At 42.9% G+C, this 25,603-nt stretch overlaps 1 protein-coding gene across 9 annotated transcripts in view; it reads left to right on the top strand.

Moving 5' to 3' along the window:
- Positions 1 to 25,603, top strand: part of LOC117266123 (sialate:O-sulfotransferase 1) — a 211,467-nt gene that overhangs the window by 125,204 nt on the left and 60,660 nt on the right. For 3 of the 9 annotated variants that reach the window (XR_013492289.1, XR_013492291.1, XR_013492288.1), the window contains one exon: positions 85 to 12,319. The exons of 1 other annotated variant lie outside the window; for it this stretch is intronic. The gene's annotated coding sequence lies outside the window, so the exon portion shown is untranslated. Of the gene's footprint in view, positions 1 to 84; positions 12,320 to 25,603 lie in introns of those variants that run through there. 5 more of the 9 variants (XR_004502472.2, XR_004502475.2, XM_033641099.2 and 2 more) reach the window with 3 other exon arrangements.

Here is a 25,603-nt window from a genome sequence, read left to right as displayed (position 1 = left end):
AGTTCTGAATCAAAACCACACACTATCTAGTTTAGAATGCTGTTTTTCCTATAGAAAACTTAAACTCCTTTTTGTATTATTAAGCCAAGAAGAGCTCAAAAGAAGTCAGTCCTGGAACAGGTGTTTAAAGATGAAGACCAAGAGCTTCTCAAGGAAGCTTAGACAACAAGCAGAGCTCTGTCCATCACTGAGCAAGTGCAGAAAAAGATAGACATCTACAAAGGCCTGCCTGCAATCCCATCCCAAGAGGGATACCCTCCCTAATTCATCTGCTCTCTCAGAAAACTATTTGTGCATCCAGGCCTCATCAACCCCATCAGAGTTTTCTCCACTGCTGGACATACGATTAGTCAGGAACGATGGCGCATATTGCCAGAGAAAGCAAACGTGAAGGACTGTAAAATTAGGTGAATTGGTTGTGTGTGTTCTGTGTGTTTGTGTTTTGCACCCAAAGTTTAAGATGGAGATTACCCTGGTGGTAATGGTAAATTATGGCTTTATTGCTAGGTTTGATACAGAATAGTTTTATTTGAGATTTGTTGTGACATTTATTTTATATTGGTTAATTTATTACTTATACATCATTTTATTTATATTTTTTAAGAATTTGAGAGTTCAAGTTTATATTTTTAAGAATTTAAGATACTGTGTGTGTCAGAAAATGCCTTAAAATAAAAAGACATTGTTTTAGGACAAGATTTGTGTGTTTTCCATTTTTTAAAGTATCGGTTTGAGCACCGTTTAAGCACCGGCACAGTTTAAAAAGTACCGAATAGGCACCAGTATCGTTTAAACCTATATGATACCCATCCCTACTAATAACCCCAATGAACAAATACAAAATGAATTGAACCAACTTAAAACTCAACTGGAAAGTATCATACACAAGAAAACACTGCTTCTTATCCAACAACTCAAATATGACAGCTTTTAATACAGTAACAAATCAAGCATCTGGCAAATCTACTACAACACAACACTGTTATGACACTCTTATTAATACCTAATAAAGATCCAACTCACCCTTCAAGCTACCGCCCACTCTCACTCATCAGCACTGACTTAAAAATTATGACCAAAACACTCACAGCCAGAATAGAAAGAGTCACCCCTATCCTAATCCACCCTGACCAGACAGGCTTCACCAAATACTGACATGCTTCAGATAACAAACAAAAAAACAACAAAAACAAAACAAACCCATAATTCTATTATTAGATGGCGAAAAAGCATTTGACAAAGTAAACTGGAAATTTCTATTTCGCAATCTACACAAGTTTGGTTTTAGAGAGTCGTTATCCACTGGATAAGAACACTGTATACCTCACCTAGGGCTACAATAATCACAAATGGGAACACAAACTTCACACTTCACCAAGGAACCAGACAAGGATGCCCACTCTCTCCCTCCCTGTTTGCCATTTTTATTGAACCACTTGCAGCAGCAATATGTCAAAACAATAAAATCAAAGGGATACAGGATACCAGTTCACAACACAAAATTAGTTTATATGCAGATGATTTATTATTATATCTACAGAACCCATCCGTGTCACTACAGGACACTTTCAATATCATCACAATTTTTCTACAATCTCACACTACACAATAAACTGGAATAAATCAACCATACTACCTCTGTCTGAACACACCTGGGATTCTGCAGCGCAAAATCCCCCCCCTTCCACTTCACACTGGCAATAAAAAATATTTAGGCATTAATATTTCCTCCAGGCTGTCAGAGTTATTCAAACTTAATTACACCCCATTGCTCAAAAAAGACAGAAGACGATCTCAAACGCTGGACCAAGCTCCCACTCACTCTCATAGGACAAATAGCTACAGTCAAGATGAAAACCCTACCTCAGATTAATAACTTGTTCTCAATGATTCCCACCACCCCCATCGACAAATGGTTTAAAACACTAGACTCAATAACCACTCAGTTTTATTGGAACAACAAAAAACCCAGAATCTCACTTTCAACATTACAAAACAGAAAATTGCAAGGCGGCTTAGAAGCACCAAACTTTCTCCACTACTTCCTGTCGAACCAATTGCAATATTTATTTAAATGGACGGAAAAGCACAATTACAACATTCCCTAGCTAGACTTGGAACAAAATCATTGCAAAGCAACTTCAGTCACTTCAAAAACTGAATTACTCTAAGAATACCACAATCCACGCACCTCTGACGGCCTGGTGGAAGACCATCAAAATCACCAAATCATCACTTGCACCGTGTAGATACACTCCAATTTGGCACAACGTGCACTTCCAGTTTTTCAGCACCCCTATTTTCTTTCCATCATGGCATCAAAAAGGAATCACCCATTTCCATCATCTGTTTCAAAACAATCAATTCATATCTTTCAATGCATTAATCCAGGAGTATGGGGTTGGGAGAGACCAGTTCCTCCACTACCAACAATGAAAATTCTATAATGAAATCCAAAATTAACATCACCAACAACACACTACAGCCATCCAGACTAACCAGCGAGATTATGAAAATCCAAAACTCAAAAAAAAAATCATCTCAAAACTTTATAAACTTATATCCATCTCAGACACTTGCGTAACACTCCCAACCACAAAATGGGAAAATGACCTGGCTCTCTCTCCCAACCCTGACTTCTAAATAAAAATCAATAACAACATCTTCTCTATGACCACTGACGCAAATTTACAATGTTTAATGTTTAAAATGGGATTGGCTGACACAGACACCGGTTCACAATGCATACCAGGTAGCACAGATGATTATCTGCATGCCACCTGGGTCTGTCAACCAGTTCATTCCTTCTGGACAGCAGTCACTTAGAAACTCACCACCATTTTGGGCTGCAGAGTCCCATTGTCCCCATCACTCTGCTTCCTAGGAGATACCACACAAGTAGCCCTCCAAACTAATCACAAAAACCCATTACTCATCTCTCTAACTAACAAACATCTTTATTTTCATTTATTTATTTGTTTATTGTCTTGAACGTAATTTTTCCTATTTCCCCCCTTAGTATTATTATTATGATTATTATTAGGGCCCGAGCGATGACAAAGTCGTCCGCGTAGGACCCTATTATAATCGCGCTGTTTATTATTAGGGCCCGAGCGACGACGAAGTCGTCCGCGTAGGACCCTATCGTAATACCATGTCAGGACTGGCAAAAAACTTGATAAAATGAAAAAATTAACCCCAACAGCTGGAGGCCCAACAATGCTTGCACCTTTAATTTTTAATAAACTTCCGTCTGCCACCTACTGGCAACAGATAATGACTATTTTCATACTTTGATGACCCTCTTCTAGCAGGTAAATCAGACCCATGTCAAATTTGCTGATAAGAAGTCCTTGATGATACTCAGAAATCAAGCTTTTGAGTTTTCATCAAACGCTGTCACCGTGGCAGCGCCTCATTTGCCATAAAACAGGAAGTTGTTTTTAAGGGGCAAGGGATGCTTGAAAACCCACGAAACTCAGTACACACATCAGAAGTCTTAAATTGTGTTGTCTGATGTGATTTTTTTGCTTTGATGTGCCAACTTTTCTCAGCAGCGCCCCTAAAAAAATTTGAATTTCCGCAGTACATTTGACCTAGATTAATGACACTTGGTAGGCATACGTAATACTCCAAGACATACAAAAAAGCCTCTGGAGCCATGCTCTAAACCCAACAGGAAGTCAGCCATTTTCAATATACTTTTTTTGTGCATTGAAAGACCTTAATGATGAAAAGTTATTGCAGGCTTGGGTTTTCCTCAATCTGTGCGATCGTGGCTAGGTGCCAAACTAAAGTGTTCCTCCATGAAACAGGAAGTGCTTTTTAACTCCATCATACATAGTCCATTCTGCCCCACACTTCATGTATTTTATAAGGCTCCAGGCCAAAAGCCAACTACATACACATTAGATGTCATGGTGACTGCACCATCTTCTGCCAAGAGGAAGTATGTTTTGTCAGACACTTATCTTTTGATTTACATGACATTTACACAGTGGGGTCTGCAACATGATGTATAATTAGTGTCCTCTCCAGCACCACATAGTGGAAAAAGGAAGTAGTACAAAATGTGAAATACAGCATCTCAGTGCCCACACTCCATGGAAGATATTCAATTCAATTAAATTCAATTCAATTTAATTTATAAAGCCCAATATCACAAATCACAATTTGCCTCACAGGGCTTTATAGATATGCCATCTCACTCCTGCGTGCTAGGGGTGTAACGGTACACACAAGTCACGGTTCGGTACGTACCTCGGCGTGAGGGTCACGTTTCGGTACGGGGTCAGTACAATGGGGGAAAAGCAACAAAAAGTCACACATGTATTACACTAGCTTTTTTTCATTTATTTTGAACAGACACCAATAGACTGCAATAGAATAGAACAGAATAAAACATAAAACAAATGCATTGTGTTCTCATACCATTCATTCTTTCTGTTCATACAGAGGAAAAGAAAAAACACAATTTCTTGTGGGGATAGACTGAGGTAGTCAGGTAGCACTTGCCAACTGGCAACTTTGGTAACGTCATTATAAGACATTTCCAATGTTGTATTACACAGGTAAATGAACAGTGAACATACCCTCACATTAGCAATATTTCTATACTGGCACAAATCAAACAAAAAATTTCAAATAGTTCCAAAACTGAAAATCTCTTGAAAATACTACAAAATAAATAATGAGTGTTTCAATTACTCCAGCCTAAGGTTAATGCAAAAATAAATGGCAATACAGAACTGAATACCATCTCCTGGTGTGAAAATACAAAATAAATACACTATAAGAAAAAATAAAATCTGTGCCTTTAGGAGCAATGCATCACGTGTGTGATTAATTGAGTCTGTAAGTTCAACTATGTACCTCTTGAGAAGATACTAATGTGTTTTTCAATTTTGAGGTTTTTCTTCAAAAACATGAGTTTGTCTACATTGGGTCTCATTCATGAAATGTGAGCAGAAGGAATTTGTGTGTAAACTGTTCGCAGACGGAAATTTATGTGCATGTCCGCATTCATCAATATTTTAGTAGCGCTGATCTTTTCGTAGCTACTAACAAGATCTACTCCTGCTCCTGACCACTCGTAGTGCTTGTGTAAATGTAGTAAAGCACATAAATATTGCTTGTCACTATTGGAAATTACAATTTTAATTAGTATTGCGCTCTGTTATGTACACAATACACAGATACCTTTGAAACATGTAATCTAAACATGACAAAATATTATAAATATAACACATTTAGTTAAATTAGTTGGCAATTAGCAGATTTAAGATCCAGATTAGGTTCATGATTGTGAATTATCTATGTAAATCGACTCAATAGATTCAATCAATCAATCAATTTTATTTATAAAGCCCAATATCACAAATCACAATTTGCCTCATAGGGCTTTACAGCATACAACATCCCTCTGTCCTTTGGACCCTCACAGCGGATAAGGAAAAACTCCCCAAAAAAACCCCTTTAACGGGGGAAAAATAACGGTAGAAACCTCAGGAAGAGCAACTGAGGAGGGATCCCTCTTCCAGAACGGACAGACGTGCAATAGATGTCGTACAGAACAGATCAGCATAATAAATTAACAGCAATCCATATGACACAATGAGACAGAAAGAGAGAGAGAGAGAGAGAGAGAGAGAGAGAGAGATGCAGGACAGACGGTAATGACAGTAGCTTACAACAACATTAATTAAAGTAATAATATTATCGTTATAGTTCTGGCTACTGTGGTACAATATGTTGAAAGTATATATTAGTATCTGGCAGTATACATGTGTGATAATAATCATATGTGTATAATAACAGTAGAAGTATGACTAATGACTAATGATGGCAGCAGCAGCAGCAGGAGGCATCTGGCAGGACCACGGCAGCAGCACAACTACACACGTCACGCTATCCAGGCACCGCTGTGATATGAGTTAATCTGAGAGACAGTGGAGCACAAAGGCTCCGGAGAAGAAGCTGAGTTAGTGACATCCAGAATGGCCGAGTTAGCAAGATGCAGTAATAGGATACGAGAGAGAGAGAGAGAGAGAGAGAGAGAGAGAGAGAGAGAGAGAGAGAGAGAGGAAGGAGAGAAGGTGCCCGGTGTATTATAGGGGGTCCTCCGGCAGACTAGGCCTAAGTCAGCCTAACTAGGGCTGGTACAGGGGAAGCCTGAGGTTGAATGATGATAATAAAAATATCCATAAGGACAGCCAGATCACAGCCTCTTCGGACTCGGTGCCTGGGTTCAGCAGGGGCAGCAGGAGCAGCAGGTGGTGGAGCCACGAAGGAGCACGCGCCAGCTGAAAGAATTATTTGAGACAACACGGATTTTTGTTTGTTTGTTTTTTTGTGGCTTTTTGATCATTTGAATGAATAAATCTGATTTGAAAAATGTTTAATTTACGTTGGCTGCAGCTGTAGCCTATAAAACAGAGCTTCGGGCTATTAAAATTCAAATAATTTGAAGACGATGCATACAAAACTGCTGTAGGCTATATGTTATCCGTATCATTTTTTAAAATAAATGTTAAATAGCTCTACATTCCGACAGCCATCACTGATTTAGAGTTTATCCATTATGCACAAAACATCTCTGGTTTCCCATTCCCACTTCATTCAAAACCCCACAAATGAATCTTCTGTTTGTTTGGTGACCACTACGCTATCAGTGATGGTTTTCAGAATGTATTATGATACAACACCTTACCGTCTGGGTTAGATGTTCACTCCAGTGGAGGCGTGTCACTGTCTCCATCAGGAATAATTCCTGACAGAGAGGTCTCCCCAATTATGCCATCGATGTGCTCGTCTGTAGCAGATATTTGTGACTGTGAGCCTCCTCCTCCTGTGGCTGCTGTATTTTTTTTGTGTGTGCTTATGCATTTCTTTGCCACCAGTTTCATATCAAACCATTTATGCTTCACCTCTGACATGGTTCTTTGTACTACGGAGACAACATTAACAGCATCTGATACCTCCCTCCAAGCCTTCGCTTTGCCTGTCCCTGTCACACCACTACTAACTGAAGAAAATAAAATGTTTTTTCTTAAGTCCACTTCACCCAAAATTATTTTGATCTCCGCTTCAGAAAAATTATTTTTTCTTTCTTTCTTTGCGCCATGACAGACAGGTGGACTGGATGCACCTACACCTCTTTATATGGTGGTCATTGGCTATTCATGGGCAGGAATTTATGCTAATTGCTGATTACCGGGTGCGCGCTGTCACTTTACGATGGATTGGCATTCATGATCATACACACGTGTTTACGATCAAATCTGAGTTTCCCGTGGCGTTCCTGAATCCGGAGTAGGTTTTTAGTAGTGTTTTTTATGTGCAAATTTACACACAGATTTAATAACTTTTCATGAATGAGACCCATTGTCTGTAGTGAGGGCAGATCTGTTGGCAGTAACTATATGCCCTGCTGTCGAGAAAACCATCTTGCTGGGGACTGAGGTGGCAGGTACAGCCAGGTAATGCTTTGCCAACATGGCTAGGTTAGGATAAAGAAACTCCACCAGGCGAGCGTGCTGGAATTGATTGAAATGCAGTCCTTTGCCATGTAGGCATACACTTCATCCTTTGACTGCTGCCTCCAATCAGGCCGGTAACTCTGCTCTGTTCTAAAGTTTGGGCTATTAAGATCTGCCATGGCTGACTTCTTTGGTGGAGGGGAAGATGCTGCCTCAGACTGTGCCGTCACTGGAAATGAAGTCACCTGTGATGAAGTTGATGGACTGGCCTCTGTAGTCTCTCTGGTCTCATCCTGCAGTACAAAATGACAAAAACAAGTTATAGCAAGTGATTTCAGAGTACAACAGTTCAAGTAAAGACATGAGAGAAGGTTCCAGGTGGGGCAGTGTCTTGAACCTTGGATCCAAAGCAGTGCACTTGTGAAGGAAGTCCTGAAGTCCAGGGTCAGAGTGCTGGTTTTGCAGATTATCTCTGATGGCATGCTTGATTTCCCTGCGAGTAGGAGTGTCCTCATCATTTTGTTCCATAGATTTCAAGATCATTGTTTTCAGTGGTAAGATCATAGAAACTCATGGTCCTGTTTCGGTGCTCAATATTGTGGTGATTGTCTTCAGTGGCTTCACGATCTCAACCACACTCTCTGCAACGCTCACCTCCTGATCAGTCAGATTGGCAATCTCCTTATTCTTGAGGGCCCTCTCTGTTAGTGCTGAGTAAACAGCCGTTTGCTGTTCAAGATACCTCTCAACCATCTCATAGCTGGAGTTCCAGCATGTGGGAGCATCATTGATGAGACAATGTTTTGGCAAGTGCAGCCTCTCCTGCTTCTGCTCCTAAATATATGCAGCCACTGTGCTCCGATGGAAAAAAGAAACAGCTCTTCTGATTTTTCCCAGGAGTCGAGATACCTGGTTGACTGTCATAGCTTTCTGTGATGCTAAGTTTGAAGTGTGGGCAAAGCATGCAGTTTGTGGACCCAGTCCTGCTTCATTAACTGCATTAACAATGTTTCTTGCATTGTCTGTGGTTACTGCAATGGTTCTGGGCTTTTCAAGTTTCCACTCTGTTACTGCCTCTTGTAGCTTCTCAGCTAGGTGGGTGTTGGTGAGGTGATGAAGTGGGCGATAACGGTGAGGTAGCTTTCAGTGGAATGGGAGGTCCACCCTTCAGTTGCTCATGCACGCTTGTAAATGGCAGGGACCACAGAGTGGCTGATGTGCACACGGGATGGGACACTGTAGTGTGGCTCAAGCACTTTCAATAAATACTTGAAGCTGGGCTCCTCTACTACAGCATATGGGCACATGGATGTGGATATGGTATATTTGTTTTGGTGATGTTTTTGGCCCTGTCTGTGTTCATGTCAAGAGGCTGCTTAAAAGCAGCGGGGATAAGTTGTTGCACACAAGTTGTTTTTTTCCTCTCACCAGTGATAGACATATCGGGGCGATGCCGTCTTAAATGTGTTAACATGTTTGATGTATTTCCAGTGATGTACCACACCTCCGTGAAAAATGTCCGGTCCACCACTCATGTGCCATTGCCGTTATGTTGCACTGGAAAGCCAAAGTGTTCCGATACGGGTGATTTAAATGAAGCTCTTCAAACTCCACACTCTCCATCACTTTTCTTCTTCGTCTGTTTTTGTAACTTTTATTTTTTATTTTATTTAACCTTTATTTTACCAGGAAATAGTCCCACTGAGATTCAGAATCTCTTTTGCAAGGGAGTCCTGGCCAAGACAGCAGCATAATAGTTCCACTAAAAACTGTTTCTTCTTCGTCTGTAATGATGGTTGCTGGCAGCTTTTAGGCTCATTACCGCTACCTTGATTGAACTGAGGACTCCGACTCAGAAATGAATTGCTGCATCAGCCGGCATCCTGTCAGCAACCCTGAGTTTTGCAGAGGTGCGAGGACCCATTCATCGCTGCCTGCAGCTTTAATTTTTATTAGTTTAATTGTTTTCTTTTCTCCTCTTCCCTCATATGTAATAGACTTTCACCTGTCAACCTGTAGAGTATAGACACACACACACATACACACACACACACACACACTACAGCCAACATAACCTTGTTACCTTATCCCCTAACAACAATTAATTTACTGGCCTGTAATCACTTTTGTAATCATCTTTCAAGTCTGACCTGTAAATATGCTAATAAGCTAATCAACAGTGCTTTGGAAAGGAACAAATGCTTGGAGATAACTTTTAGAGTATTGGTTGATCCTTTCACGTGTAACAGGTAGTGTGTTTCACGTTTATTTCCCAATCACTCTAGGAGAGTAGATTAGTGTACCGTTACCACTGGAAAACCCTGGTTCCGTTTCAGCGCCAATAGTCAGCCCATAATGCTGTGGTTTCCATCCGTGTTTTTGCTATTCATCTTGAGTGTGGAACTATTTTTTCAGCTGCCTCACACCTGTGTGTAAACTTCCGCTTGATTGTTCGTTTGACCCTGAAGCGTTATACACTCCAGCCCACTTGATGGCGATAATGCTCCTTTGCGTCAGTGTCGCCAACTGGCAGGAAACCATTGCAATGTAATTGGACACAGAGGAGAAGCAGAAGAAGAAGGTTGGGGTTGTGTTCAAAGGCATCGTACTGCGAAGGTTGTTTACAAGCGAGTAATCCATTGTGCAGTTGTTTAAACTTATTACAAAACTTTTTCATTCCTTCTCGTTCTTCCTCCAGGAGTGCACACAGCACTGTTGAGCCAGCACTTTTGCTGAGATAAAAGACTACAATGACCACAACCTTGTCATAAACAACCCCCTTCGTCTTTGGTGGCGGATTTCTATAGAAAACCAATGGGGTAGACAAATTGTCAAATAAATCATCACGGAAACCACAGTTTGCTACGATTTTTATGTTAGAACATCAACGAACACCACTGGCCACTTGGTGAGTTTCATGGCTTTGAAAATGAACGTTTAGGGTGGTTTTAGGAACAGATTCACACATGGCCATAGGCAGTAGTGTTAAGCCAGACAGGGGAAAGCCAAATTCTCCGAAAATGAGCAATCGTCACTATTTTGGTCTTAGCCACTCTATTTCATCATAAACAACCCAGAAATGGGGCTCAAAGTGCAAAATACCAGACTTCCTCTTTAAACTGCTTACTAGTGATGCGCATGTCAGAGTTTTTTAAAACCAATCAGGCTTGTTAGAGGCAACCTGCAATGCCCAAGTTGTAAACATATATCTTAAACATCCTAATTAACCGAGCCAGCCTCCAAGCTACCAACTTATGTGTTATAGTAGTGCAAATGTCAGGACTAAGGACTTAGGCAATGACAGAGACGAAAGCTGGAGTACCACAGCGCTCTCCAAAGTGCTGCTGATTCTGCTACTGGAATCAGCTACAACTAAGCTGTGACTGGGAAGCTCCCTTTCCACCCTGCACACAGTAGCTGGAAAATATAGGTTAAATAAATAGATTAATTTTTCCAAACAGTGTTCTTTATTGTTGAATAGCAGTTGTTGAATGAACATGAACTCTATCTGTCTCTCTTTGTGTCTTTAATTCTCTCACACACACAAACAATGCATCCTTAGCCTACATCATAACTGTGATCTTCAACAAATGAGTAGCCTTATGTGGGGGCAGCTGTCGCCCAGAGCAAGAGTGGGTTGTCCACTAATTGGAAGACTGGAGGTTCGATCTCCAGCTTCTCCAGCCCGCTTGTCAAAGTATCATTGGGTAAGATACTGAACCTCAAACTGCTCCTGATGACTGTTCCATCGGTGTGTGAATGGTTACTGTAAGCACCATGTAAGGTCGCCATAGCCACCAGTGTGTGAGTGGGTGAATGGGACATGTAGTGTCAAAGTGCTTTGAGCTGTTGGAAGACTAGACGGGCGCTATACAAGTGCAGTACATTTACAGTTTACTATTTACCATATGTCATCTATACTGTCTTTTTTAGCTGAGTGTTTAATAGCACTGTGTAGAAAAAGTCCACAGTTTCAGGATCTATGTAAAACCTGTTTTGATGTGCTTCGAAGATACAACCAGCTGAGCTGAAAGCATGCTCACTGGATGTGCTTGTTGCTGGAATGCACAACACTGCTCTGGCAAGCATTGAAAGGAGAGTAGGTATTTGTTACGGCGCTCCTTCCAAAAGACAAGGAGATCCTCCTGACAGTCCTCGACAGTGAAGTCTGCAGGTAACACAGTACTTCATCTGGCTCCCCTATGTCCAGGGTGCCATCTTCCCACTTCATGAATCTCAGTCTTTTTAATAATTGCTCTGGCCTAAAAACAAGTAGGTGGCCACTGTTTGGACCTGACCTATCACAATGGCTATCAGAAATAATAATCATTATTAATAATATTATTAATTATATTGTAGTGTGACCATGTTAACATTAAATCACCTCGTGGGGCAGCAAAATGATAGCCAGTTAATGATATCAGTCTCATTAAATACACTAAACTATTAATTTGGAATTGTGATTAATAGTTAAATTAATAACTAGAACCAGAGTTACCATACTGAAAGTAAAAGTTGAAGGGTTTTGGAGTTCTTGACATAGCAGAGGATGACTATTCATTCACTTGTGCAATGTTAAACAGACAGCAGGTATAATTCCAAAAGTATTTATTCACAACAAAGCAAAGCAACAAAACACACAAATTCTAACAAGCATGGGTGTGTATATATGTGTGTGTGTGTGTGTGTGTGTGTGTGTGCACGCGTGTGTGTATGTGAGTGAGAAAGAGAGAGAGAGAGATTTTTTGATTTTAAAATGGACCTTTATTCCAGGGTTACTCCTGTTTACACAGCCATTTTACAGAAACTACAAACTACAAAATAGACAACAGCAGCAAAAACCACACAGAAAAACACAGAAAAACAAACAGAAAAACCTGCAAAACCACATCAGGACTGTATCAGAAATTGAGAACCAAGGAGTTATCCCGCACAGAACTAAACAACTCCTGCACCCCCCAAATGTTGATAAAAGTATGCATCCTGTTGGTCAGGCTGTAAAAACCAAACTCCACCCAGATAAATAGCTTGGCCAACCCTGAAACGTAATTAATCAATGTGTGTGTGGATCTTTTCTTTGCTGCGTACTGCGGACCAAAAATGAAAAGTGGAAATGAGAGATGTTCCCCTAAACCCTGAAACCAGTCCTGTCTGAACACCCTGCTCAGCCTGGAGCACTGAATGAACAGATGTTGTCTGTCTCTGGATAAAAAGGACAATTGTCCCCCATACCGGGATCTAGGTGCACTAGACATCTGTTTGTAGCTATGGCCCCATGTACAACTCTTCACTGGAGGTCACCCGTCCGTTTGTCAATGGGGCCTTTCTACAGGGACCACCAACAGCCCCTCGGGGACGCCAAAAAACTTAGTCCACCACGACACCTTCACCCCTGTCAGCGACCGTAAGTTTGAAACCTTCACAGTAAGGAGATAGATGGCTTTTTTCCCCAACTGACTCAGGCCTAGTCCACACGAGCAAGGGTATTTTTAAAACCAAACTTTTTAGTCTCCAGTTTTGAAAAAAACTGCGGCCATACGATCAGTGTAATAAAAATACCTCCGTCCACATGACACCGCAAATTCCACTATCAAGCAATGTAATACACATGCCAAAGCAGTAGGTGGCGATATAACTCCTAACTGTAAGGCCATTGTAGTCAATCAGAAGGCAGTAAAACGTCATTACTGGAAAAACAACAACAAGCATACTATTATGCAGCAGGAGCAGTCTCCATAATAGCACACTCTTGCGCCTCTGTTGCTGAATGTAGTTGAGTAGCGTTAGTTGTATGATACAGCCACAAAGTGCTGATATGCTGCTAAATAGCAGCAGTATTTTGTTTCGGTCCATCCTCAAATCGTCTCTCACACACACTGGATCGGGTAATAACACAGCTGTTTTCTGTTTACGTCGCACACTGTGACGTCATACAATGGAGACGAGACAAAATAACTGTGGTTATCCTGTCCACACATGACTGCTGACACCGGACTTTTCAAAAAAGTTCACCCTGGACTCCGGTTACAAATAACTCTGGTTACAGGGGCCCAAAACTGCGGTTACGTGTGGATGAAAGGCCAAACCGTGAGCAAAGAGTCACGGTTTTATAAATACCCGCGTTGGTGTGGACAGCCCCTCAAAGTCCCCCAGCTCTAGGGTCCTAAAAGATAGCAGGGTGTCCTCCTCATCCTGCCACCCCCAATAGCAGGAGAGACAGCGATGGAAGGAAAGGCATACTCATGTTCATCATCCCACTGGTCAGATAGAGTACAGTCTTCAGAAAACGCACTGAGGGCAGCTGGCAGGGAGGCACAGACCTCCTCCACCAGCCTGAGCAGCAGTCTGTTGGAGCGGATGTTAAGCAGCTCAGTCAGACAAGGGATGGACATCTTCATTAGTTGACCAAGCTTCACTATGCTGGCCCAGGTGTCCCCACAGCCTTTCAGTGGAATGAGAAGACCTGCCATGCCTTTAAAATAGACTGGTAAAAAGGTGTCAAACCAGTCAAGTCTATGGACTAGGGCTGGAGCATGATGATGTTTGTCCAGTCCTAAGTGTCCAGCTCTCCTCAGCAGCAGACAGGCAGTGTCCATCCAAGGCGGACTGAAGTTGTACAACAGTTTTTGAGCTGTCTGCAGTCTGAAGGCTGTGATACGGGATGTGATGTCCACCAGGCCCTGTCCTCCCTCCTGCACCAGCAGATATCGCACCAACAAGGGCAACCAGTGCTGCCCTGAACAGAAGAAGTCCAAAACTGCTTCTGAACTGAAACTGCCTCTTCGATCAGGCCTCTTGGTGGAGGCAGGACTATCAGTCTGTGCCACAGGGTCGAGGCAACCAAGTTATAAACAATCAAGACCCTGCCCCTGACTGATTTAGACAGTCTGGCACACACTCTTTCCACAGCACACTCCCAGTTCTACCTCTGAAAAACTTCAGTTCCCAGAAGAATCCCCTATACCTTCATGCCCTGCCGCCCCCGGCTTAGATTTCCTGGTAGCTGAGGAATCCACCTATCTGTCCACTGCCCAACCAGCAGTTTCCCTTTGCTGAAGATGCCCTCCCATATAACTTTAAACTGCCAACCAGGAAAGCCACATCCCTGTGGTCTCTCACAAAAACACTGATGTCATCCGTGTAGTCAGATACCACCAATGAGGGGCGCTGTGGCAAACCTGGCAGCATAACACCTGACAGTTTAGATCTCAACCTCCTTAACAGTGGTTCAATGGCTAAGGAGTACAGCAATGCAGAGAGGGGATGCCCCTGCCTAAAGCCTCTCTGAACCTGCACTGGACAACTCAGCCCACCACCCACCTTCACCAAACAAAAGGTGTCCTTATAGAGCAACCTCAACAAAGAAATAAAATCCTCTCCAAAATCAAAAGCTCTCAAGGTAGAAAAAAGAAAATTATGGTGAACTCTGTCAAAAACTTTCTCTTGAGCTAATGAAATGACCCCAACATCAATATTGTACAGCTTACAGACATCAAATAAGTCCCTCATGAGGAAGAGATTGTCCATGATGGATCTGTTTGGTACACAATATGACTGGTCCTTGTGAACTAATGAATCCATAAAGTTTTTCAGCCTGTTTTAAAGGACTTTTGAGAGGAGTTTATAGTCTGCACACAGCAGAGCCACTGGTCTCCAGTTCTTAAGAAGAGCCAAATCTCCCTTTTTTGGCAGAAATGAAAGAACTGCAAGGTGACAGGAAGCAGGTAGCAGTCCCGTCTGAGAGCACTCCTGCATCACCTGCCACAGGTCAGCTCCCAAACACCTCCAGAAATGCTGGTAAAAGTCCACAGGCAGCCCATCTAGTCCAGGAGCTCTAACAGGAGCCATCTGACCCACGGCAGCAGTAAGCTCCTCCAGAGAGATGTCAGCATTGAGGGCAGCCATGCCACTGGAGCCCCACTGAGGGAGGCCCTGCAGCAGCTCATCCACGCAGTCACTGCTATAATCCTCCAACCCAAAGAGGGTGCTGTAAAACTCTACAACATGCTGCCTCATCTGGACGGTGTCTGCAGTCACAGTATCATCAGGAAGGCAGAGACAGACCATCGGTTTGGCCTGAGAGATGGACCTCTCCGGGTGAAAGAAGAAGGATGTGGGTGCGTCCATGTCTCTGATACTGATGAAACGTGACCTGACCAAACCCCTTTAGCCCCCTTGTGTAGAAATGAGCATAATTCCTGTTTTTTTCTGCCGAAGCCTCTGGCTGTCTGTGCTATTGTCAATGAATAAACTGTTCTGCAAAGACCTGATTTACTTTTCTAAATTCGCAACTACCTTCTTTACCCTGCCTATGGAATGACTTGTGTATTGCTGACAGAAAACTGGTATGTTAGCTTTGTCCACATCCCACCCCTGACTGAAAGATGTAAAGTCCCCCCTTCTTTTCCCTCCAAATTCCCCAGAATGTCTCAAACTTTTGACAGAAATTGTTGTCCTGGAGCAGCCTGATTTTAAAATGCCAGTATGAGCTGTTCTTCCTGGTTGATGAGACATGAACATCTAAGGTGACAATGTGATGGTCAGTGAAACCTACAGGGTAATTGTAACTGTTCAACAGTCTGTTAGTAAAACAGATATTTAAACCCTATCCAACCTGGCTGCACTCATCCTACCATCTGACACCTTAATCCATGTAAACTGCCTGTCCTGGGGATGTTTGACCCTCCACACATCTAAGATGAGATGATCTGTGATAGGGAAGTGGATGAATGTAAATGAGGTTCCTCTCTTGTCCTGTCTAATGTGAACTTTATGGTACAGTTCCAATCCCCACCCATCACTACATACTCACCCTGATCACACTGTTTTAGGAAATCATGCAAAGCTCCAGTCAGTCTGAACCCCGGTTTGGAGCATAGATGTTTATGAAACAGAAAGAAATGTCCTGTATTTTAGCCCTGACCACTAAAACCCTGACTGCCTGGATCTCAGTAGTGGAGATGATGTCTACATGAAACCCTGAAGAAAATAAAGCTCCTACACATGGAGAGAAATAAGTGCTTCATCAAGGAACTCATTTATCTCCTCCAGTTTATGCAGCTCTCCACTGTATGACTGAGAGTCTGCCACAGAAACACAGTCAGAGTCAGTGTCATGCTCCATCTCCTCTTCACCTGCTACCCTCTCCACTCAACACAGCTGTCCGAGCTCTGCAGCTACAGCCTCACTCTGCTCTGATACCTGGCCACCCTGTTTACTTACCTTCTCCTCTGCTCTGACAGTCTGGCTGTCATCAGTCATCTGTCAGAGACAGCCCACTGCTCCTCAGCCTGGTTGTCTACCTGCTCGCTGTGGACCTCTCCAGCCTCGGGCTTAGACAGCAGAAGGGCACTGCCCCCGCTCGGAGCTGCGGCACTCACCGACTCGTCAGCTGACCTGATCACCAACTCGAGGCTCGCCTCAGCCAGCGCCGCTGCTAGCTCGGGGCCCTCCCCCAGCTTGTGCAGACAAGCGATCCGCTTGTGCCCAACGTCCCCACACTCAAAACACTTGACGCTGCCTGTGCTGGCATACACCATATAATGTCCCTCTCCATGTTTCACTTTGAATGAAACCTCCAGAGTCTGTGATGGACAGTTTAGAAACATGAATACCTGACTCCTAAAAGACTGAACGTGCTTTAACTTTTAACTCTTACAGCCCAGGCCAACAGATGGAAAGCCGGTCGCCAGCTTCCTGCTGAAGATCATACAACCACACAGTAACCATACAGTAATCACAGCAGGAAGGAAAAAGTTGGAAATCAACTTACAAAATCTCAGCAGTCTCACCACACACTCTAACCACCAACTCCCAGCATGCAAGAGAGAGAGAGAGAGAAAGAGAGAGAGAGAGAGAGAGAGAGAGAGAGAAAGAAAAGGTGTGTGGGTGAAACAAAGGCTGTTTGGCCTACAAAACAAAATTGCTGACAACAGAAAACTACAAGATGGCCGAAGCAAAGATGGCTTCAGACTGGGGGAGGTTTAGCCTGACTGTGTGGTCAATCAGGACAATGACAAAGGAGATGAAGGGAGTCTCCTGTTTGGGTGTAGTCATGTTGACAGCCAAGCGATATGTTGCAAAAGGGTCTGGGTTTGTACAGAGGATGTTTAGTTGCATGCAAGACTGTGAAAGGCATCAGGAAACTAACATCACTTAGCTTTGGTGAAGCCAACTAACCAATAACCTAACTGCAAATAATCACAACAATAGCTCAATAAACAGCATTAGGTCACAGCTGACACAGTCTTGCTTAGCCTGTACAACTGCAATAATGATATGCCCAGTTGTTCCATTATCAATCCTTGAATGGAGGGAAGATTTGCTTTGTGACGGGCTGCTTTTGTTAGCTGGCAGTTGGAGGTTGGAAAGAACTGCGGTTCCAGATGCAGTCTTTGCCGTATCCTTGTTCCAAAGGTGCAGATCCGAGGAGACCTGATACTCTCTGTCCTTGAAGAGTTAGAAGTCTGGTGCTAACTCAACTTGGTTCTCCTTGTTGCTGGGAAGTTAGTTGCAAACCTTGTGTTTGGCGCACTAATTTATCTGGTCTTCAGGATCTGTGCCACATTGAGAGCAGAGCTGCAGATCTTGGCAGAGCTGCACATCTTGGTAAAATTCCTGTGTTACACGGACCATGAGAGAGTGCGCACCCCGGCATGAGAGGGTGGAATGTTTACCTGAAATGGGGCAAAGGTGGAATTTTTCCCAGACCTCTCCAAAGATGTGCAAGGTAAGAGAAACATGTTCACAGATGTTCGCCACATATGCATTAAGACAGGCCTGGGCTATTCTCTACAATACCCTGCCGTGTTCTGGATGACAATTAATAGAACCAAGCGCTGCTTCAAGGATGCAGAGGAGGCAAGGCTGTATATTTCACACAAGCAACCAGCTCAAGAGGATGAACAGAATGAAGGCAAACTAACTGTAGAAGGTAAAAGCTTTTTTGCATCAGTGACTCCATACAGATGTGCCTACCTGTGTTTTGTGGGACCAAAGAACTACCTTAAGATGGTCATTTTACGGAGGGAGAGACTTTGCACATGTGTGTTTGCACACTTATGTTTTTTCTTTTTTCTTTTTTTTTCTTTTTTCAAACCCTCCCCAGGATTATTACGGAACAATAACTGTCTTGTTCCTGTGATATAATGGCCAGCTGCAGTTTTAAAGCTCTCTGACATTCTTTATTTAATTTTTATCATTATTTTTCTAAATTTTATCATGTACATCATCAGTTTTTTATTTGAGCTTTTTCTTTTACATACACTGGAGCCTGATTGCAATATGAGGCTTGGACTTATAAGTTTAGTCAGACTTACAAAACAAAAGACTGGACGTTTTTCGCTTTTTCAACTCTAAGAAAATTCTTCTAGACTTTGGAAACTTCCCCATTATACTGGGTGGAGACTTTTACCAGTGTCTCTATGCTTTCTTAGACATGTCTAAGGCTGGGATAATCAGACCTTCTAAAACCCAGACAGCAATCAAAACGCTCTGTAAACATGGTGGCATACATGATACACTGCTCAAAAAAAATAAAGGGAACACATAATCATCACAGTGTAACTCAAAGTCAGTCAAACTCCTGGGATATCAACCTGCCCAGTTAGGAAGCAATACTGATTGTGAATCAGTTTCACCTGCTCTTGTGCAAATTGGACAGACAACAGGTGGAAAGTAGAGGCAATTATCAAGACAACCCCTTTCAGGTTGATTCTTGTGTGCATGTTTCTGCCCAAACTGTCAGAAACAGACTCAATGAAGGTGGCATGGCCCGACGTCCACAAGTGGGGCCTGTGCTCACACCCCTGCACCGTGCAGCCCGATTGACATTTGCAAGAGAACACCAAAAAATTGGCAGATTCGCCACTGGTGCCCTGTTCTCTTCACAGATGAGAGCAGGTTCACACTGAGCACATGTGACAGACGTGACAGAGTCTGGAGATGCCATGGGGAACGTTCTGCAGCCTGCAACATCCTCCAGCATGACCGGTTTGGTGGTGAGTCAGTGATGGTCCAGGGAGGCATATTCTTGGAGGGCCGCACAGACCTCCACGTGCTAGCCAGAGGTACTCTGACTGCTGTCAGGTACTAGGATGAGATCCTCAGACCCATTGTCAGACCATATGCTGATTCAGTGGGCCTTGGGTTCCTTCTGATGCATGACAATGCCCGACCTCATGTTGCTGGAGTGTGTCAGCAGTTCCTGGATGACAAAGGCACTGATGCTATTGACTGGCCCGCCCGTTCCCCAGGCATGAATCCAATCAAGCACCTTTGGGACATCATGTATCGTAGCATCCACTGCCGCCACATCGCACCACAGACTGTCTAGGAGCTGACTGATGCCCTGATCCAGGTCTGGGAGGACATCCCCCAGGAGACCACCTGTCGTCTCATCAGGAGCATGCCCAGACGTTGTAGGGAATGTATACAGGCACGTGGAGACCATACACACTACTGAGCCACATTATGAGTTGTCCTGAGGAAATTCACAGCAGTTGGATCAGCGTGTGATCTGATTTTTCCACTTTGATCTTGGTTTCCATGGATTGTTCTTACCTTATTTTGTTCTCAATGAATTACACTATGTAATCAATAAAGATTTTCATCTGGAATATTTCATTCATCGAGATCTGGGATGTGTGATTTAAGTATTCCCTTCATTTTTTTGAGTAGTTGTATATGGAGGCTACTTAACCCAACTAATCTGGATTATACATTTTTCTCAAACAGGCACTCTGTTTACCATCATATTAATTATTTTTTAATTACACGTTCTCTAATCAATAACACTGGAGCCTGTAACATTGGTGCGCTAGCTATATCCGATCATGCTCCTGTTAATCTTGAGGTCACAATTGGCCACAGGGAAGATAGAACCAAAACATGGTGAATGGATACCAGCATTCTGCAGGACAAAACAGCATGTGAGAGCCTCAAAAATCATATTCATAACAAAGACAGTGCTAAACAAATTTATGTCTGGGATGCCTTCAAAGCTTATATCAGGGGTGTGTTAATTCAACAAGATGCCACATTAAGAGACTTGATAAGGAAAAAAACTAATTGGTATGAGAATGGAAAAAGATTGGAAAAAGAGTTTTGGACTTCCCCCACTGAGTCTCGCCTCTCAGACCTAGTCAAAGCTAAAAAAAGAACTTAATGAAATATTCTCTGAGAAAGCAGAGTACCCTCTTTTTAAGGCTTAAACAAAAATGGTATGAGTCTGAGAAAAGGCTAGGAAACTCTTGGCTAGTCAGTTGAAGGCCAGGCTCATCAAATAGCAGGGGTTAAAGATAAAATGGGCAAACACATCACAACCCACATGGAGATTAATCTAACTTTTAAAGAATACTACAGAGAACTATACTCTCCAGATAGACAGCTAAACACTGACAAAACTAAAGCTTATTTTGAGCACCTGAATTTGTCAAAACTATCTGAAGAAAACATGCAATGGCTGGACCGGCCAATAACAGCTGAGGAATTGGTGCAAACAATCAGGGCCCCATTTCCCAGTTTCAATGTACATTAGCACTCTACAATGGTCTCTAAGATATACCTTAGCTAAAGAACTCCTTTTCCTACGAGTGTTTCCCAAACTGTCTTAGCAGGTGCTCATAAGGAGAGCTGCTAAGGTACAGTACATCGGAAGTTGGAGCTGTCCACCACGGTGCTGAAAGTATATGAATTGATGCTGCATGCACCGACTGATCTCATATAAAGGTAAAAAAATCAATCAATCAATTCAATCAATCAATTTTATTTATAAAGCCCAATATCACAAATCACAATTTGCCTCACAGGGCTTTACAGCATACGACATCCCTCTGTCCTTTGGACCCTCACAGTGGATAAGGAAAAACTCCCTAAAAAAACCCCTGTAACGGGGGAAAAAAACGGTAGAACCCTCAGGAAGAGCAGCTGAAGAGGGATCCCTCTTCCAGGATGGACAGACGTGCAATAGATGTCGTACAGAACAGATCAACATAATAAATTAACAGCAATCCATATGACACAATGAGACAGACAGAGAGAGAGAGACAGACAGACAGAGAGACAGAGACAGAGAGAGATGCAGGACAGACGGTAATGGCAGTAGCTTACAACAACAATAATTAAAGTAATAATATTATAATTAATAATAATATATAAATATCTGATAGTATACATGTGTGACAATAGTCATATGTGTATAATATCAGTAGAAGTATGACTAATGATAACAGCAGCAGCAGGAGGCATCTGGCAGGACCACAGCAGCAGCACAACCACACACGTCACACTATCCAGGCAAAGCTGCAATACGAGTTAAACTGAGAGACAGTGGAGCACAAAGGCTCCGGAGAAGAAGCCGAGTTAGTGACATCCAGAAAGGCTGAGTTAGCAAGATGCAGTAATAGGACATGAGAGAGAGAGACAGAGCGAGAGAGAGAGAGAGAGAGAGAGAAGGAGAGAAGGTGCCCGGTGTATTATAGGGGGTCCACAGGCAGACTAGGCCTTAAAGGTGGAGACGGTGTCTGCCTCCCGGACCGCAACAGGAAGATGATTCCACAGGAGAGGAGCCTGATAGCTGAAGGCTCTGGCTCCTGATTTACCTTTGGAGACTTTAGGGACCACGAGTAACCCTGCATTCTCCGAGCGCAGAGTTCTGGTGGGATAATATGGCACTATGAGCTCTCTAAGATATGATGGAGCTTGACCATTTAGAGCTTTATAAGTTTACAGTAGGATTTTAAATTCAATTCTGGATTTTACAGGGATTGCAGAGAAGCTAAAACAGGAGAAATATGATCACGTTTCTTAGTTCCTGTTAGTACACGTGCTGCTGCATTCTGAATTAGCTGGAGAGTTTTTAAGGACTTACTAGAGCTACCTGATAATAGAGAGTTACAGTAATCCAGCCTAGAGGTAACAATAGCGTGGACCAATTTTTCTGCATCTTTTCGGGTCAGGATAGGCCTAATTTTTGCAATATTACGCAGATGAAAAAATGCAGTATGTGAGGTTTGTTTTAAATGAGAATTAAAAGACAAATCTTGATCAAATGTTACTCTGAGGTTTCTTATGGTAGTGCTAGAGGCCAGAGCAATGCCATCTAGAGAAACTATGTCATCAGATAAAGAGTCTCTGAGTTGTTTCAGGCCAAGAACAATAACTTCAGTTTTGTCTGAATTTAACAACAACAAATGATATTGTAATATAAAAAGTATTGCCATAATAATTTTACCTCCATCAAATATTATACCATAAATGTGGCTATGTCTTTTACAAAACATCTGCTCATCTATTTGAAGCCTAGTCCACACATACACAAGTATTTTTTAAAAGCAGTGCTTTAAAACTAAATTTCCGTCCAGACAAGCTTTTTGGCACTGTTTCAAGAACAAATCCCCATCCTGATATGCCTGAAGCATATCACATTAAAAAATTACTTACATGCGCATCCCGTTATAAACAAGGAGACTAATGATGAAGCAGAGAAACTTGATTGCTGCTCACAGATAATGCATTTGTTATTGAAACATTTATAACAGCATTCATGATGGTCTCTCTTTTTCCATCATTGCAGTTCAATACCAGTTTGTGTCTTACATGTAAGTTTTCCAACATCAGTTCTGTCAATGTACAGACTGCAGATCTGTTGTTGTCACACAATAGGCACCTGTAGCAGCAGCATATCCACGTTTCATTGCGCTGTTTGTGTGTGTGTGTGTGTGTGTGTGTGCGCGCGCACACGTTTGTGTGTGTGTGCCGTAATTAATCGCAGGTGCATGCGATTACCAATTTAATGTTATTGCGCACTGGGATTGGTTCATGTAGCCTATATGAGCTCATGGGTAGCTGCACATGTGCAACATTGTGACAGAATGACTGAGAAAGAAAAACGCAAGAGGGGAGCGATCTTCACGAAGGAAGAACTGGAGGTGATGCTGGACAAGGTGAGGCGCAGCAGGAGTGTCTTTTTCAGATGCTTTCGCAACGCCGATTCTAACAAGGCAAAGTTTGCCGAGAGGCTGCCAAAACTGGTGGTGGACCCAGGACGGCTCCCACCCTCACCCCAAAGGAGGAAAAGGTCCTGTCAATCATTGGCCGCACAGCCTCCCAAGGCATCACAGGGGACATTGATGTCCATGGTGGAGAGGGACTGTCCATCCCCCCAGTCCCCTGCTGAGGGGGGATTCACTCCACAGTCCTCTGGTGAGGGCCCAACTCTACCGGCACGCCCCGAGCCTGCCTTGCCACTTCACCACCTCGAAGTTCCTCGTGCTCTGGCCTTGCCACCCGCTTGATTAGTTTCATGAAGTTAATTTTAAACTAATGATGTAATTTGCACAAGGAGTCTAGCTGTGAATTATTCTGCAACTGTCCATTTAAAAAGCATAATTTTGGCCTAATAAAGCTAAAACCATATGAATTTTATTAAAACATTTACTGAGCAAGTTTCCCCTAAATTGCTTAAGACTTTTGACACAGCCATCAAGGAAGGTGAGCTCATGTCAGAGGCAGTAATTACAGTAATTCTGAAAAAGGGGAAAGACCCACAAGAATGTGGGAGTTTTATCAGCCTATCTCGCTCCTGTGCTGTGATGGCAAATTGCTCAAAAAACTTTTAGCATAAAGAGTTAACAACATCATAAAAAAATACCCAATCAGACCAAGTAGGGTTTGTCAAAGGTCATAAATCATCTGACAACCTCAGACGTCTCTTACACTTAATGTGGGGGGCCAAAGAGCTTTCATCCTCGGTAGCGGCCATAACCATAGACGCTGAAAAGGCGTTTGATAAAGTGGGCTGAGACTACCTGAACTACACTCTTAAAACATTCAGTTTTGGTAGCTGGTTCCAGAACATCATTAAGCTCGTATATATAAACATCCTAAGTCAATGGTGACTACTAATGGACTGAGGTCAGACCCTCTCCAAGTCAGGAGGGGGGACAAAACAGGACTGCCCCCTTTCCCCATTGCTATTCATTATAGCACGTGAACCACTAGCTAAAGCAATCAGAACTAACTCTGGCATTAAAGGACTAAGACTGGGGAACCAAGAGCACAAACTCTTCATTTTTGCAGATGATATATTGGTTGTAATGTCACATCCCAAAGACTCAGTTCCCCCTCTTCTCAGTACAGTTAAGTTCTCTGAAATTTCAGGGTATAAGGTGAACTGGAGTAAATCTGAAATGATGCCCTCATCAAAACACTGTCAAAAACAAGATTTCCATGAATGGAGATTTCAGTGGGTTTATAAAAATATGAAATATCTTGGTATATTGCTTAACCCTGGACCCATGGGTAAGATACAGGGCTAGCCTGGTTCCAGACCATAGACCCCGCCCACTCAACTGAGTAGGCTTGCATTACTGGTCTGGCATACTTCAATGAATTTGCGATTTATCTCGTCCAAACGATGGACAGACCAATGAACGCCGGGGGTCTAGCGATTAGCCAATCAGCGCCACGCTGATGTCAAGCTGTACGCCGGTGGGTAACTGGTGAGGATAGCAACAATGGCGACCGCTACAGATCCTACAGACCACATTAACAATGCTATCGAGGTATTTCGCCACTACTCACGTTAATGGAGGACCAAATTAAGGAAGCTGCTAAACTGGATTTAACGGCGATGCAGCTGGGCGTGCACAACGACGGAGACATTTTAAACGGGCAATGCTTGCTTGTTTTCGGCACCCCCGAGAAATGGATACTAATGACGTCAGATTCTGGGTGAGTCGTTGATCTCTACTGATTGGTTAGGAAAAAAATCAAATTCCCTCCCCCTTGTAAATCGCCTTCAATGGAAGCCATGTCAGACTGAAGGTTCTGGGAGCTTCAGTCTGACACTCAGGCTAATACAGGGCCGGACTGGGACAAAAATTCAGGCCAGGAGTCATACATCCACCCAGGCCACCCAATCCACACATTACATGCTCACACACATGCACGTGCACACAGACACACATATGGGCTAAGTAATCACCAAAGCTCATTATTCCAGACTGACAGTCACACAACAACTCTATTAAACACAACTGTAACAGCAACCCTACTCATAGTCCTCCAGTCCAGTGCTTTTCTCTTCCCTACCCTCACCAAATGTGCACCTCAATAAACCAGGA

Source organism: Epinephelus lanceolatus, chromosome 11, assembly GCF_041903045.1.
Source record: "Epinephelus lanceolatus isolate andai-2023 chromosome 11, ASM4190304v1, whole genome shotgun sequence".
NCBI lineage: Eukaryota > Metazoa > Chordata > Actinopteri > Perciformes > Serranidae > Epinephelus > Epinephelus lanceolatus.
The sequence above is the reverse complement of the archived record's forward strand: the minus strand, read 5'-3'. Positions and strand labels throughout refer to the sequence as shown.